The sequence below is a fragment of the Rhipicephalus microplus genome, chromosome 9 (genome assembly GCF_043290135.1).
Source record: "Rhipicephalus microplus isolate Deutch F79 chromosome 9, USDA_Rmic, whole genome shotgun sequence".
Lineage (NCBI taxonomy): Eukaryota > Metazoa > Arthropoda > Arachnida > Ixodida > Ixodidae > Rhipicephalus > Rhipicephalus microplus.
In genome coordinates this window covers 68389870-68404827 of record NC_134708.1, presented here as the reverse complement: position 1 = coordinate 68404827, position 14958 = coordinate 68389870, and the positions used below count along the sequence as shown (strand labels likewise).

The 14958-nt window shown below is 47.9% G+C and overlaps 17 non-coding genes across 17 annotated transcripts; all 17 read left to right on the top strand.

Annotated features, from left to right (window-relative positions):
* Window positions 1–1287: 1287 nt before the first annotated feature.
* TRNAD-GUC (transfer RNA aspartic acid (anticodon GUC)) lies at window positions 1288–1359 on the top strand. The gene has a single exon. It is a non-coding gene; the product is annotated as a tRNA-Asp (tRNA).
* A 3422-nt stretch (window positions 1360–4781) lies between these two features.
* Window positions 4782–4853, top strand: TRNAD-GUC (transfer RNA aspartic acid (anticodon GUC)). Its single transcript has one exon. It is a non-coding gene; the product is annotated as a tRNA-Asp (tRNA).
* A 504-nt stretch (window positions 4854–5357) lies between these two features.
* Window positions 5358–5429, top strand: TRNAD-GUC (transfer RNA aspartic acid (anticodon GUC)). Its single transcript has one exon. It is a non-coding gene; the product is annotated as a tRNA-Asp (tRNA).
* Window positions 5430–5934: 505 nt separating this feature from the next.
* TRNAD-GUC (transfer RNA aspartic acid (anticodon GUC)) lies at window positions 5935–6006 on the top strand. The gene has a single exon. It is a non-coding gene; the product is annotated as a tRNA-Asp (tRNA).
* A 224-nt stretch (window positions 6007–6230) lies between these two features.
* On the top strand, window positions 6231–6302 carry TRNAD-GUC (transfer RNA aspartic acid (anticodon GUC)). Its single transcript has one exon. It is a non-coding gene; the product is annotated as a tRNA-Asp (tRNA).
* A 502-nt stretch (window positions 6303–6804) lies between these two features.
* TRNAD-GUC (transfer RNA aspartic acid (anticodon GUC)) lies at window positions 6805–6876 on the top strand. Its single transcript has one exon. It is a non-coding gene; the product is annotated as a tRNA-Asp (tRNA).
* Window positions 6877–7388: 512 nt separating this feature from the next.
* TRNAD-GUC (transfer RNA aspartic acid (anticodon GUC)) lies at window positions 7389–7460 on the top strand. Its single transcript has one exon. It is a non-coding gene; the product is annotated as a tRNA-Asp (tRNA).
* A 224-nt stretch (window positions 7461–7684) lies between these two features.
* On the top strand, window positions 7685–7756 carry TRNAD-GUC (transfer RNA aspartic acid (anticodon GUC)). The gene has a single exon. It is a non-coding gene; the product is annotated as a tRNA-Asp (tRNA).
* A 216-nt stretch (window positions 7757–7972) lies between these two features.
* TRNAD-GUC (transfer RNA aspartic acid (anticodon GUC)) lies at window positions 7973–8044 on the top strand. Its single transcript has one exon. It is a non-coding gene; the product is annotated as a tRNA-Asp (tRNA).
* A 510-nt stretch (window positions 8045–8554) lies between these two features.
* On the top strand, window positions 8555–8626 carry TRNAD-GUC (transfer RNA aspartic acid (anticodon GUC)). Its single transcript has one exon. It is a non-coding gene; the product is annotated as a tRNA-Asp (tRNA).
* Window positions 8627–9130: 504 nt separating this feature from the next.
* TRNAD-GUC (transfer RNA aspartic acid (anticodon GUC)) lies at window positions 9131–9202 on the top strand. Its single transcript has one exon. It is a non-coding gene; the product is annotated as a tRNA-Asp (tRNA).
* Window positions 9203–9714: 512 nt separating this feature from the next.
* TRNAD-GUC (transfer RNA aspartic acid (anticodon GUC)) lies at window positions 9715–9786 on the top strand. The gene has a single exon. It is a non-coding gene; the product is annotated as a tRNA-Asp (tRNA).
* Window positions 9787–10010: 224 nt separating this feature from the next.
* TRNAD-GUC (transfer RNA aspartic acid (anticodon GUC)) lies at window positions 10011–10082 on the top strand. Its single transcript has one exon. It is a non-coding gene; the product is annotated as a tRNA-Asp (tRNA).
* Window positions 10083–10298: 216 nt separating this feature from the next.
* TRNAD-GUC (transfer RNA aspartic acid (anticodon GUC)) lies at window positions 10299–10370 on the top strand. The gene has a single exon. It is a non-coding gene; the product is annotated as a tRNA-Asp (tRNA).
* A 3432-nt stretch (window positions 10371–13802) lies between these two features.
* On the top strand, window positions 13803–13874 carry TRNAD-GUC (transfer RNA aspartic acid (anticodon GUC)). The gene has a single exon. It is a non-coding gene; the product is annotated as a tRNA-Asp (tRNA).
* Window positions 13875–14393: 519 nt separating this feature from the next.
* Window positions 14394–14465, top strand: TRNAD-GUC (transfer RNA aspartic acid (anticodon GUC)). The gene has a single exon. It is a non-coding gene; the product is annotated as a tRNA-Asp (tRNA).
* Window positions 14466–14689: 224 nt separating this feature from the next.
* TRNAD-GUC (transfer RNA aspartic acid (anticodon GUC)) lies at window positions 14690–14761 on the top strand. Its single transcript has one exon. It is a non-coding gene; the product is annotated as a tRNA-Asp (tRNA).
* The last annotated feature ends 197 nt before the right edge of the window (window positions 14762–14958 follow it).

Below are 14958 nucleotides of genomic sequence, written 5' to 3'. Positions count from 1 at the left end.
GCGAAGTTCTTCGTGCAGCACATCGTCCTCCGGCACGGCGCGCCGTCATGTGTGATTACGGATAGAGGAACATCATTTACGGCACAAATGCTAGAGGACATTTTCAGACTGAGCTGCACGAGTCACCGAAAAACAACGGCTTACCACCCACAAAGTAATGGACTGACGGAAAGGCTCAACAAGACCATAGCGGACATGCTGTCAATGTACGTGGACGTGCAGCACAAAACCTGGGACGATATCCTCCCATACGTCACGTTCGCATACAATACGGCAATGCAGGAAACAACCCGATTTTCACCTTTCCACCTTGTTTATGGACGCAACGTACAAACGATGCTTGACGCTATGCTGCCGTACGATAATAGCGATGCTCTTTCTCCAGAAGCCGAGCAATACACGCAGTACGCCGAAGAGGCTCGTCAACTGGCTCGCGTGAACATCGGTCACCAACAAGACGCAGATGCACGACGTTACAACCTTCGCCGTCGAAACGTCGCATACCACCCGGGTGAACGAGTGTGGGTGTGGACTCCTGTCCGACGACCAGGCTTGTCTGAAAAGCTTCTGAGCCGTTATTTCGGACCATACAAGGTTATCCGACGTGTGAGTGACCTTACATACGAAGTACTTCCGGACGGCACAGTGTCGTCACGTCGACAACATCGGCCCGAAACTGTGCATGTCGTACGACTCAAGCCGTACTACACACAATAGTCTCTGTGCTTGCGAGTTACTTCGCAAACGTGACAGTGATCTCATGTGGTGTTTTTTTTTTTTTTCTTGACTCTTCCACTGGTGCTGTTGTGTTCGCGCATGGTCCAAGTGCTTGTGCGCCCTCTTTGTTTTCCCTGGCACTCACTTTGTCATTCTCTACGTCAACGCGTGTTCTAATTATGGGTTTTTTTTTCTTCTTCTTTTTATTTAGAAGCATCGAGTCGATGCTTTTTAAAAGGGGGGACTAATGCCGCATGAATTCGCGTGGTTTTCGTGTGGAAGAGGACGAAGAGGTTGGGATTGAGCCGCTTTTTAATGCCGCATGAATTCGCGTGGTTTTCGTGTGGAAGAGGACGAAGAGGTTGGGTTGGAGCAGTTTTTCTTTTTGTCCTAGCTTGACGAGCAGTTCTGCGGAAGGTTTCCTTGAGTGAGACAAGATTGGTGACAATATAATGGAGAAGCTCGAGCACCAGGTATCTTTGTTTTTTTTCTCTCCCACTGAAACAGTCATGTCAAGCTAGAGTTGTGATCTCGCAGACAACACAGTCGTGTCTGCCGTGGATGCGCATATCCTCGTTAGTATAGTGGTCAGTATCCCCGCCTGTCACGCGTGAGACCAGGGTTCGATTCCCCGACGGGGAGCAGTAATTTGTTAGTTACCATAGGGCGGAAATTGAACCTGCACAGCTATACCATTCGGCAAAATAATCTTCGTTTTCTCCATCTCCTCCAGAGTAAGCTAATGTAATTGAGAAGCTCGAGCGCCAGGTGCTTTCTTTTCTCTCACTGAAACACTCATGTCAAAGTAGAGTTGTGATCTCGCAGACAAAACCGTCGTGTCTGCTGTGCACGGGCATATCCTCGTTACTATAGTGGACAGTATCCCCGCCTCTCACGCGGGAGGCCAGGGTTCGATTCCCCGACGGGGAGCAGTAATTTTTTAGTTACCATAGGGCGGAAATTGAACCTGCACTGCTATACCATTCGGCAAAATAATCTTCGTTTTCTCCATCTCGTCCAGAGTAAGCTAATATAAAGGGGAAGCTCGAGCGCCAGGTGCTTTTTTTTCTCTCACTGAAACAGTCATGTCAAACTAGAGTTGTGATCTCGCAGACAACACCGGCGTGTCTGCCGTGCATGCGCATATCCTCGTTAGTATAGTGGTCAGATCCCCGCCTGTCACGCGGGAGACCGGTGTTCGATTCCCCGACGGGGAGCAGTAATTTTTTAGTTACCATAGGGTGGAAATTGAACGTGCACTGCTATACGATTCGGTATTATTCTTCGTTTTCTCCATCTCCTCCAGTGTAAGCTAATATAATGGGGAAGCTCGAGCGCCAAGTGCCTTTGTATTTTTTCTCTCCCACTGAAACAGTCATGTCAAGCTAGAGTTGTGATCTCGCAGACTATACCATCGTGTCTGCCGTGCATGCGCATATCCTCGTTAGTATAGTGGTCAGATCCCCGCCTGTCACGCGGGAGACCGGTGTTCGATTCCCCGACGGGGAGCAGTAATTTTTTAGTTACCATAGGGTGGAAATTGAACGTGCACTGCTATACGATTCGGTATTATTCTTCGTTTTCTCCATCTCCTCCAGTGTAAGCTAATATAATGGGGAAGCTCCAGCGCCAAGTGCCTTTGTATTTTTTCTCTCCCACTGAAACAGTCATGTCAAACTAGAGTTGTGGTCTCGCAGACAACACCGGCGTGTCTGCCGTGCATGCGCATATCCTCGTTAGTATAGTGGTCAGATCCCCGCCTGTCACGCGGGAGACCGGTGTTCGATTCCCCGACGGGGAGCAGTAATTTTTTAGTTACCATAGGGTGAAAATTGAACGTGCACTGCTATACAATTCGGTATTATTCTTCGTTTTCTCCATCTCCTCCAGTGTAAGCTAATATAATGGGGAAGCTCGAGCGCCAAGTGCCTTTGTATTTTTTCTCTCCCACTGAAACAGTCATGTCAAGCTAGAGTTGTGATCTCGCAGACTATACCGTCGTGTCTGCCGTGCATGCGCATATCCTCGTTAGTATAGTGGTCAGATCCCCGCCTGTCACGCGGGAGACCGGTGTTCGATTCCCCGACGGAGAGCAGTAATTTTTTAGTTACCATAGGGTGGAAATTGAACGTGCACTGCTATACGATTCGGTATTATTCTTCGTTTTCTCCATCTCCTCCAGTGTAAGCTAATATAATGGGGAAGCTCGAGCGCCAAGTGCCTTTGTATTTTTTCTCTCCCACTGAAACAGTCATGTCAAGCTAGAGTTGTGATCTCGCAGACTATACCATCGTGTCTGCCGTGCATGCGCATATCCTCGTTAGTATAGTGGTCAGATCCCCGCCTGTCACGCGGGAGACCGGTGTTCGATTCCCCGACGGGGAGCAGTAATTTTTTAGTTACCATAGGGTGGAAATTGAACGTGCACTGCTATACGATTCGGTATTATTCTTCGTTTTCTCCATCTCCTCCAGTGTAAGCTAATATAATGGGGAAGCTCGAGCGCCAAGTGCCTTTGTATTTTTTCTCTCCCACTGAAACAGTCATGTCAAACTAGAGTTGTGGTCTCGCAGACAACACCGGCGTGTCGGCCGTACATGCGCATATCCTCGTTAGTATAGTGGTCAGATCCCCGCCTGTCACGCGGGAGACCGGTGTTCGATTCCCCGACGGGGAGCAGTAATTTTTTAGTTACCATAGGGCGGAAATTGAACCTGCACTGCTATACCATTCGGCAAAATAATCTTCGTTTTCTCCATCTCGTCCAGAGTAAGCTAATATAAAGGGGAAGCTCGAGCGCCAGGTGCTTTTTTTTCTCTCACTGAAACAGTCATGTCAAACTAGAGTTGTGGTCTCGCAGACAACACCGGCGTGTCTGCCGTGCATGCGCATATCCTCGTTAGTATAGTGGTCAGATCCCCGCCTGTCAAGCGGGAGACCGGTGTTCGATTCCCCGACGGGGAGCAGTAATTTTTTAGTTACCATAGGGTGAAAATTGAACGTGCACTGCTATACAATTCGGTATTATTCTTCGTTTTCTCCATCTCCTCCAGTGTAAGCTAATATAATGGGGAAGCTCGAGCGCCAAGTGCCTTTGTATTTTTTCTCTCCCACTGAAACAGTCATGTCAAGCTAGAGTTGTGATCTCGCAGACTATACCGTCGTGTCTGCCGTGCATGCGCATATCCTCGTTAGTATAGTGGTCAGATCCCCGCCTGTCACGCGGGAGACCGGTGTTCGATTCCCCGACGGGGAGCAGTAATTTTTTAGTTACCATAGGGTGAAAATTGAACGTGCACTGCTATACAATTCGGTATTATTCTTCGTTTTCTCCATCTCCTCCAGTGTAAGCTAATATAATGGGGAAGCTCGAGCGCCAAGTGCCTTTGTATTTTTTCTCTCCCACTGAAACAGTCATGTCAAGCTAGAGTTGTGATCTCGCAGACTATACCATCGTGTCTGCCGTGCATGCGCATATCCTCGTTAGTATAGTGGTCAGATCCCCGCCTGTCACGCGGGAGACCGGTGTTCGATTCCCCGACGGGGAGCAGTAATTTTTTAGTTACCATAGGGTGAAAATTGAACGTGCACTGCTATACGATTCGGTATTATTCTTCGTTTTCTCCATCTCCTCCAGTGTAAGCTAATATAATGGTGAAGCTCGAGCGCCAAGTGCCTTTGTATTTTTTCTCTCCCACTGAAACAGTCATGTCAAGCTAGAGTTGTGATCTCGCAGACTATACCGTCGTGTCTGCCGTGCATGCGCATATCCTCGTTAGTATAGTGGTCAGATCCCCGCCTGTCACGCGGGAGACCGGTGTTCGATTCCCCGACGGGGAGCAGTAATTTTTTAGTTACCATAGGGTGGAAATTGAACGTGCACTGCTATATTATTCGGCAAAATAATCTTCATTCTCTCCATCTCCTCCAGAGTAAGCTAATATAATGGAGAAGCTCGAGCGCCAGGTATCTTTGTTTTTTTTTCTCTCCCACTGAAACAGTCATGTCAAGCTAGAGTTGTGATCTCGCAGCCAACACAGTCGTGTCTGCCGTGGATGCGCATATCCTCGTTAGTATAGTGGTCAGTATCCCCGCCTGTCACGCGTGAGACCAGGGTTCGATTCCCCGACGGGGAGCAGTAATTTGTTAGTTACCATAGGGCGGAAATTGAACCTGCGCTGCTATACCATTCGGCAAAATAATCTTCGTTTTCTCCATCTCCTCCAGAGTAAGCTAATGTAATTGAGAAGCTCGAGCGCCAGGTGCTTTTTTTTCTCTCACTGAAACAGTCATGTCAAAGTAGAGTTGTGATCTCGCAGACAAAACCGTCGTGTCTGCCGTGCACGGGCATATCCTCGTTACTATAGTGGACAGTATCCCCGCCTCTCACGCGGGAGACCAGGGTTCGATTCCCCGACGGGGAGCAGTAATTTTTTAGTTACCATAGGGCGGAAATTGAACCTGCACTGCTATGCCATTCGGCAAAATAATCTTCGTTTTCTCCATCTCCTCCAGAGTAAGCTAATATAATGGGGAAGCTCGAGCGCCAGGTGCTTTTTTTTCTCTCACTGAAACAGTCATGTCAAACTAGAGTTGTGATCTCGCAGACAACACCGTCGTGCCTGCCGTGGACGCGCATATCCTCGTTAGTATAGTGGTCAGTATCCCCGCCTGTCACGCGGGAGAGCGGGGTTTGATTCCCCGACGGGGAGCAGTAATTTTTTAGTTACCATAAGGTGGAAATTGAACCTGCACTGCTATGCCATTCGGCAAAATAATCTTCGTTTTCTCCATCTCCTCCAGAGTAAGCTAATATAATGGGGAAGCTCGAGCGCCAGGTGCTTTTTTTTCTCTCACTGAAACAGTCATGTCAAACTAGAGTTGTGATCTCGCAGACAACACCATCGTGTCTGCCTTGAATGCGCATATCCTCGTTAGTATAGTGGTCAGTATCCCCGCCTGTCACGCGGGAGAACGGGATTCGATTCCTCGACGGGGAGCAGTAATTTTATAGTTACCATAGGGCGGAAATTGAACCTGCACTGCTATACCATTCGGCAAAATAATCTTCGTTTTTTCCATCTCCTCCAGAGTAAGCTAATATAATGGGGAAGCTCGAGCGCCAGGTGCTTTTTTTTTCTCTCAATGAAACAGTCATGTCAAACTAGAGTTGTGATCTCGCAGACAACATCGTCGTGTCTGCCATGGACGAGCATATCCTCGTTAGTATAGTGGTCAGTATCCCCGCCTGTCACGCGGGAGACCGGGGTTCGATTCACCGACGGGGAGCAGAAGCTTTTTAGTTACCATAGAGTGGAAATTGAACCTGCACTGCTCTACGATTCGGCAATATAATTTTCGTTTTCTCCATCTCCTCCAGAGTAAGCTAATATATTGGGGAAGCTCTACAGCCAGGTGCCTTTGTTTTTTTTTCTCTCCCACTGAAACAGTCATGTCAAGCTAGAGTTGTGATCTCGCAGAGAACACCATCGTGTCTGCCTTGAATGCGCATATCCTCGTTAGTATAGTGGTCAGTATCCCCGCCTGTCACGCGGGAGACCGGGGTTCGATTCCCCGACGGGGAGCAGTAATTCTTTAGTTACCATAGGGTGGAAATTGAACCAGCACTGCTATGCCATTCAGCAAAATAATCTTCGTTTTCTCCATCTCCTCCAGAGTAAGCTAATATAATGGGAAGCTCGAGCGCCAGGTGCTTTTTTTTCTCTCAATGAAACAGTCATGTCAAACTAGAGTTGTGATCTCGCAGACAACATCGTCGTGTCTGCCATGGACGAGCATATCCTCGTTAGTATAGTGGTCAGTATCCCCGCCTGTCACGCGGGAGACCGGCGTTGGATTCACCGACGGGGAGCAGTAATTTTTCAATTACCATAGGGCGGAAATTGAACCTTCACTGCTATACCATTCGGTAAAATAATCTTCGTTTTCTCCGTCTCCTCCAGAGAAGCTAATGTAATGGGGAAGCTCGAGCGCCAGGTGCTTTTTTTTCTCTCACTGAAACAGTCATGTCAAACTAGAGTTGTGATCTCGCCGACAACACCGTCGTGTCTGCCGTGGACGCGCATATCCTCGTTAGTATAGTGGTCAGTATCCCCGCCTGTCACGCGGGAGAGCGGGGTTCGATTCCCCGACGGGGAGCAGTAATTTTTTAGTTACCATAGGGTGGAAATTGAACCTGCACTGCTATGCCATTCGGCAAAATAATCTTCGTTTTTTCCATCTCCTTCAGAGTAAACCAATGTAATGGGGAAGCTCGAGCGCCAGGTGCTTTTTTTTCTCTCACTGAAACAGTCATGTCAAACTAGAGTTGTGATCTCGCAGACAACACCGTCGTGTCTGCCGTGGACGCGCATATCCTCGTTAGTATAGTGGTCAGTATCCCCGCCTGTCACGCGGGAGACCGGGGTTGGATTCACCGACGGGGAGCAGTAACTTTTTAGTTACCATAGAATGGAAATTGAACCTGCACTGCTATACGATTCGGCAATATAATTTTCGTTCTCTCCATCTCCTCCAGAGTAAGCTAATATATTGGGGAAGCTCAAGCGCCAGGTGCCTTTGTTTTTTTTTCTCTCCCACTGCAACAGTCATGTCAAGCTAGAGTTGTGATCTCGCAGAGAACACCATCGTGTCTGCCTTGAATGCGCATATCCTCGTTAGTATAGTGGTCAGTATCTCCGCCTGTCACGCGGGAGACCGGGGTTCGATTCCCCGACGGGGAGCAGAAATTCTTTAGTTACCATAGGGTGGAAATTGAACCAGCACTGCTATGCCATTCAGCAAAATAATCTTCGTTTTCTCCATCTCCTCCAGAGTAAGCTAATATACTGGGGAAGCTCGAGCGCCAGGTGTCTTTGTTTTTTTTTCTCTTTCTCTGAAACAGTCATGCCAAGCTAGAGTTGTGATCTCGCAGACTATACCATCGTGTCTGCCGTGCATGCGCATATCTTCGTTAGTATAGTGGTCAGTATCCCCGCCTGTCACGTGGGAGACCGGGGTTCGATTCCCCGACGGGGATCAGTAATTTTTTAGTTACCTTAGGGTGGAAATTGAACCTGCACTGCTATACCATTTGGCAAAATAATCTTCGTTTTTTCCATCTCCTTCAGAGTAAACCAATGTAATGGGGAAGCTCGAGCGCCAGGTGCTTTTTTTTCTCTCACTGAAACAGTTATGTCAAACTAGAGTTGTGATCTCGAAGACAATACCGTCGTGTCTGCCGTGCATGCGCATATCCTCGTTAGTATAGTGGTCAGTATCCCCGCCTGTCACGCGGGAGAGCGGGGTTCGATTCCCCGACGGGGAGCAGTAATTTTTTAGTTACCATAGGGTGGAAATTGAACCTGCACTGCTATACCATTTGGCAAAATAATCTTCGTTTTTTCCATCTCCTTCAGAGTAAGCCATTGTAATGGGGAAGCTCGAGCGCCAGGTGTCTTTGTTTTTTTCTCTCCTACTGAAACATTCATGTCAAGCTAGAGTTGTGATCTCGCAGACAACACCGTCGTGTCTGCCGTGCATGTGCATATCCTCGTTACTATAGTGGACAGTATCCCCGCCTCTCACGCGGGAGACCAGGGTTCGATTTCCCGACGGGGAGCAGTAATTTTTTAGTTACCATAGGGCGGAAATCGAACCTGCACTGCTATACCATTCGGCAAAATAATCTTCGTTTTTTCCATCTCCTCCAGAGTAAGCTAATATAATGGGGAAGCTCGAGCGCCAGGTGCTTTTTTTTCTCTCACTGAAACAGTCATGTCCAACTAGAGTTGTGATCTCGCAGAGAACACCATCGTGTCTGCCTTGAATGCACATATCCTCGGTAGTATAGTGGTCAGTATCCCCGCCTGTCACGCGGGAGACCGGGGTTCGATTCCCCGACGGGGAGCAGTAATTCTTTAGTTACCATAGGGTGGAAATTGAACCAGCACTGCTATGCCATTCAGCAAAATAATCTTCGTTTTCTCCATCTCCTCCAGAGTAAGCTAATATAATGGGGAAGCTCGAGCGCCAGGTGCTTTTTTTTTCTCTCAATGAAACAGTCATGTCAAACTAGAGTTGTGATCTCGCAGACAACATCGTCGTGTCTGCCATGGACGAGCATATCCTCGTTAGTATAGTGGTCAGTATCCCCGCCTGTCACGCGGGAGACCGGCGTTGGATTCACCGACGGGGAGCAGTAATTTTTCAATTACCATAGGGCGGAAATTGAACCTTCACTGCTATACCATTCGGTAAAATAATCTTCGTTTTCTCCGTCTCCTCCAGAGAAGCTAATGTAATGGGGAAGCTCGAGCGCCAGGTGCTTTTTTTTCTCTCACTGAAACAGTCATGTCAAACTAGAGTTGTGATCTCGCCGACAACACCGTCGTGTCTGCCGTGGACGCGCATATCCTCGTTAGTATAGTGGTCAGTATCCCCGCCTGTCACGCGGGAGAGCGGGGTTCGATTCCCCGACGGGGAGCAGTAGTTTTTTAGTTACCATAGGGTGGAAATTGAACCTGCACTGCTATGCCATTCGGCAAAATAATCTTCGTTTTCTCCATCTCCTCCAGAGTAAGCTAATATAATGGGGAAGCTCGAGCGCCAGGTGCTTTTTTTTCTCTCACTGAAACAGTCATGTCAAACTAGAGTTGTGATCTCGCAGACAACACCGTCGTGTCTGCCGTGGACGCGCATATCCTCGTTAGTATAGTGGTCAGTATCCCCGCCTGTCACGCGGGAGACCGGGGTTGGATTCACCGACGGGGAGCATTAACTTTTTAGTTACCATAGAATGGAAATTGAACCTGCACTGCTATACGATTCGGCAATATAATTTTCGTTCTCTCCATCTCCTCCAGAGTAAGCTAATATATTGGGGAAGCTCAAGCGCCAGGTGCCTTTGTTTTTTTTTCTCTCCCACTGCAACAGTCATGTCAAGCTAGAGTTGTGATCTCGCAGAGAACACCATCGTGTCTGCCTTGAATGCGCATATCCTCGTTAGTATAGTGGTCAGTATCTCCGCCTGTCACGCGGGAGACCGGGGTTCGATTCCCCGACGGGGAGCAGAAATTCTTTAGTTACCATAGGGTGGAAATTGAACCAGCACTGCTATGCCATTCAGCAAAATAATCTTCGTTTTCTCCATCTCCTCCAGAGTAAGCTAATATATTGGGGAAGCTCGAGCGCCAGGTGTCTTTGTTTTTTTTTCTCTTTCTCTGAAACAGTCATGCCAAGCTAGAGTTGTGATCTCGCAGACTATACCATCGTGTCTGCCGTGCATGCGCATATCTTCGTTAGTATAGTGGTCAGTATCCCCGCCTGTCACGTGGGAGACCGGGGTTCGATTCCCCGACGGGGATCAGTAATTTTTTAGTTACCATAGGGTGGAAATTGAACCTGCACTGCTATACCATTTGACAAAATAATCTTCGTTTTTTCCATCTCCTTCAGAGTAAACCAATATAATGGGGAAGCTCGAGCGCCAGGTACTTTTTTTTCTCTCACTGAAGCAGTCATGTCAAACTAGAGTTGTGATCTCGAAGACAATACCGTCGTGTCTGCCGTGCATGCGCATATCCTCGTTAGTATAGTGGTCAGTATCCCCGCCTGTCACGCGGGAGAGCGGGGTTCGATTCCCCGACGGGGAGCAGTAATTTTTTAGTTACCATAGGGTGGAAATTGAACCTGCACTGCTATACCATTTGGCAAAATAATCTTCGTTTTTTCCATCTCCTTCAGAGTAAGCCAATGTAATGGGGAAGCTCGAGCGCCAGGTGTCTTTGTTTTTTTCTCTCCTACTGAAACATTCATGTCAAGCTAGAGTTGTGATCTCGCAGACAACACCGTCGTGTCTGCCGTGCATGTGCATATCCTCGTTACTATAGTGGACAGTATCCCCGCCTCTCACGCGGGAGACCAGGGTTCGATTTCCCGACGGGGAGCAGTAATTTTTTAGTTACCATAGGGCGGAAATCGAACCTGCACTGCTATACCATTCGGCAAAATAATCTTCGTTTTTTCCATCTCCTCCAGAGTAAGCTAATATAATGGGGAAGCTCGAGCGCCAGGTGCTTTTTTTTCTCTCACTGAAACAGTCATGTCCAACTAGAGTTGTGATCTCGCAGACAACATCGTCGTGTCTGCCGTGCATGCGCATATCCTCGTTAGTATAGTGGTCAGTATCCGCGCCTGTCACGCGAGAGACCAGGGTTCGATTTCCCGACGGGGAGCAGTAATTTTTTAGTTACCATAGGGCGGAAATCGAACCTGCACTGCTATACCATTCGGCAAAATAATCTTCGTTTTTTCCATCTCCTTCAGAGTAAACCAATGTAATGGGGAAGCTCGAGCGCCAGGTGCTTTTTTTTCTCTCACTGAAACAGTTATGTCAAACTAGAGTTGTGATCTCGAAGACAATACCGTCGTGTCTGCCGTGCATGCGCATATCCTCGTTAGTATAGTGGTCAGTATCCCCGCCTCTCACGCGGGAGACCAGGGTTCGATTTCCCGACGGGGAGCAGTAATTTTTTAGTTACCATAGGGCGGAAATCGAACCTGCACTGCTATACCATTCGGCAAAATAATCTTCGTTTTTTCCATCTCCTTCAGAGTAAACCAATGTAATGGGGAAGCTCGAGCGCCAGGTGCTTTTTTTTCTCTCACTGAAACAGTTATGTCAAACTAGAGTTGTGATCTCGAAGACAATACCGTCGTGTCTGCCGTGGACGCGCATATCCTCGTTAGTATAGTGGTCAGTATCCGCGCCTGTCACGCGAGAGACCGGGGTTGGATTCACCGACGGGGAGCAGTAATTTTTTAGTTACTATAGGGTGGAAATTGAACCTGCACTGCTATACGATTCGGCAATATAATTTTCGTTCTCTCCATCTCCTCCAGAGTAAGCTAATATATTGCGGAAGCTCTAGCGCCAGGTGCCTTTGTTTTTTTCTCTCCTACTGAAACAGTCATGTCAAGCTAGAGTTGTGATCTCGCAGACAACACCGTCGTGTCTGCCGTGCATGCGCATATCCTCGTTAGTATAGTGGTCAGTATCCCCGCCTCTCACGCGGGAGACCAGGGTTCGATTTCCCGACGGGGAGCAGTAATTTTTTAGTTACCATAGGGCGGAAATCGAACCTGCACTGCTATACCATTCGGCAAAATAATCTTCGTTTTTTCCATCTCCTTCAGAGTAAACCAATGTAATGGGGAAGCTCGAGCGCCAGGTGCTTTTTTTTCTCTCACTGAAACAGTTATGTCAAACTAGAGTTGTGATCTCGAAGACAATACCGTCGTGTCTGCCGTGCATGCGCATATCCTCGTTAGTATAGTGGTCAGTATCCCCGCCTGTCACGCGGGAGACCGGGGTTGGATTCACCGACGGGGAGCAGTAACTTTTTAGTTACCATAGGGTGGAAATTGAACCTGCACTGCTATACGATTCGGCAATATAATTTTCGTTCTCTCCATCTCCTCCAGAGTAAGCTAATATATTGCGGAAGCTCTAGCGCCAGGTGCCTTTGTTTTTTTTTCTCTCCCACTGAAACAGTCATGTCAAACTAGAGTTGTGATCTCGCAGACAACACCGTCGTGTCTGCCGTGGACGCGCATATCCTCGTTAGTATAGTGGTCAGTATCCGCGCCTGTCACGCGAGAGACCGGGGTTGGATTCACCGACGGGGAGCAGTAATTTTTTAGTTACTATAGGGTGGAAATTGAACCTGCACTGCTATACGATTCGGAAATATTCTTCGTTTTTTCCATCTCCTCCAGAGTAAGTTAATATAATGGAGAAGCTCGAGCGCCAGGTGTCTTTGTTTTTTTCTCTCCCACTGAAACAGTCATGTCAAGCTAGAGTTGTGATCTCGCAGAGAACACCGTCGGGTCTGCCTTGAATGCGCATATCCTCGTTAGAATAGTGGTTAGTATCCCCGCCTGTCACGTGGGAGACCGGGGTTCGATTCCCCGACGGGGAGCAGTAATTCTTTAGTTACCATAGGGTGGAAATTGAATCTTCACTGCTATGCCATTCAGGAAAATAATCTTCGTTTTCTCCATCTCCTCCAGAGTAAGCTAATATATTGGGGAAGCTCGAGCGTTAGGTGTTTTTGTTTTTTTTTCTTTTCCCCTGAAACAGTCATGTCAAGCTAGAGTTGTGATCTCGCAGACAACACCGTCGTGTCTGCCGTGGACGCGCATATCCTCGTTAGTATAGTGGTCAGTATCCGCGCCTGTCACGCGAGAGACCGGGGTTGGATTCACCGACGGGGAGCAGTAATTTTTTAGTTACCATAGGGTGGAAATTGAACCTGCACTGCTATACGATTCGGAAATATTCTTCGTTTTCTCCATCTCCTCCAGAGTAAGTTAATATAATGGAGAAGCTCGAGCGCCAGGTGTCTTTGTTTTTTTCTCTCCCACTGAAACAGTCATGTCAAGCTAGAGTTGTGATCTCGCAGAGAACACCGTCGGGTCTGCCTTGAATGCGCATATCCTCGTTAGAATAGTGGTCAGTATCCCCGCCTGTCACTCGGGAGACCGGTGTTCGATTCCCCTACGGGGAGCAGTAATTTTTTTGTTACCATAGGGTGGAAATTGAACAAGCACTGCTATAATATTCGGCAAAATAATCTTCATTCTCTCCATCTCCTCCAGAGTAAGCTAATTTAATGGGGAAGCTCTAGCGCCAGGTGTCTGTTTTTTTTTCTCTCCCACTGAAACTGTCATGTCAAGCTAGAGTTGTGATCTCGCAGACAAAACGGTCGTGTCTGCCGTGCACGGGCATATCCTCGTTACTATAGTGGACAGTATCCCCACCTCTCACGCGGGAGACCAGGGTTCGATTCACCGACGAAAGCAGTAACTTTTTAGTTACCATAGGGTGGAAAATGAACCTGCACTGCTATACTATTCGGCAAAATGATTTTCGTTCTCTCCATCTCCTCCAGAGTAAGGCAATATATTGGGGAAGCTCGAGCGCCAGGTGTCTTTGTTTTTTTTCTCTCCCACTGAAACAGTCATGTCAAGCTAGAGTTGTGATCTCGCAGAGAACACCGTCGGGTCTGCCTTGAATGCGCATATCCTCGTTAGAATAGTGGTTAGTATCCCCGCCTGTCACGCGGGAGACCGGGGTTCGATTCCCCGACGGGGAGCAGTAATTCTTTAGTTACCATAGGGTGGAAATTGAACCTTCACTGCTATGCCATTCAGGAAAATAATCTTCGTTTTCTCCATCTCCTCCAGAGTAAGCTAATATATTGGGGAAGCTCGAGCGCCAGGTGTTTTTGTTTTTTTTCGTTTCCCCTGAAACAGTCATGTCAAGCTAGAGTTGTGATCTCGCAGACAACACCGTCGTGTCTGCCGTGGACGCGCATATCCTCGTTAGTATAGTGGTCAGTATCCCCGCCTGTCACGCGGGAGACCGGGGTTGGATTCACCGACGGGGAGCAGTAACTTTTTAGTTACCATAGAATGGAAATTGAACCTGCACTGCTATACGATTCGGCAATATAATTTTCGTTCTCTCCATCTCCTCCAGAGTAAGCTAATATATTGGGGAAGCTCAAGCGCCAGGTGCCTTTATTTTTTTTTCTCTCCCACTGAAACAGTCATGTCAAGCTAGAGTTGTGATCTCGCAGAGAACACCATCGTGTCTGCCTTGAATGCGCATATCCTCGTTAGTATAGTGGTCAGTATCTCCGCCTGTCACGCGGGAGACCGGGGTTCGATTCCCCGTCGGGGAGCAGTAATTCTTTAGTTACCATAGGGTGGAAATTGAACCAGCACTGCTATGCCATTCAGCAAAATAATCTTCGTTTTCTCCATCTCCTCCAGAGTAAGCTAATATATTGGGGAAGCTCGAGCGCCAGGTGTCTTTGTTTTTTTTTCTCTTTCTCTGAAACAGTCATGCCAAGCTAGAGTTGTGATCTCGCAGACTATACCATCGTGTCTGCCGTGCATGCGCATATCTTCGTTAGTATAGTGGTCAGTATCCCCGCCTGTCACGTGGGAGACCGGGGTTCGATTCCCCGACGGGGATCAGTAATTTTTTAGTTACCATAGGGTGGAAATTGAACCTGCACTGCTATACCATTTGGCAAAATAATCTTCGTTTTCTCCATCTCCTCCAGAGTAAGCTAATATAATGGGGAAGCTCGAGCGCCAGGTGCTTTTTTTTCTCTCACTGAAACAGTCATGTCAAGCTAGAGTTGTGGTCTCGCAGAGAACACCATCGTG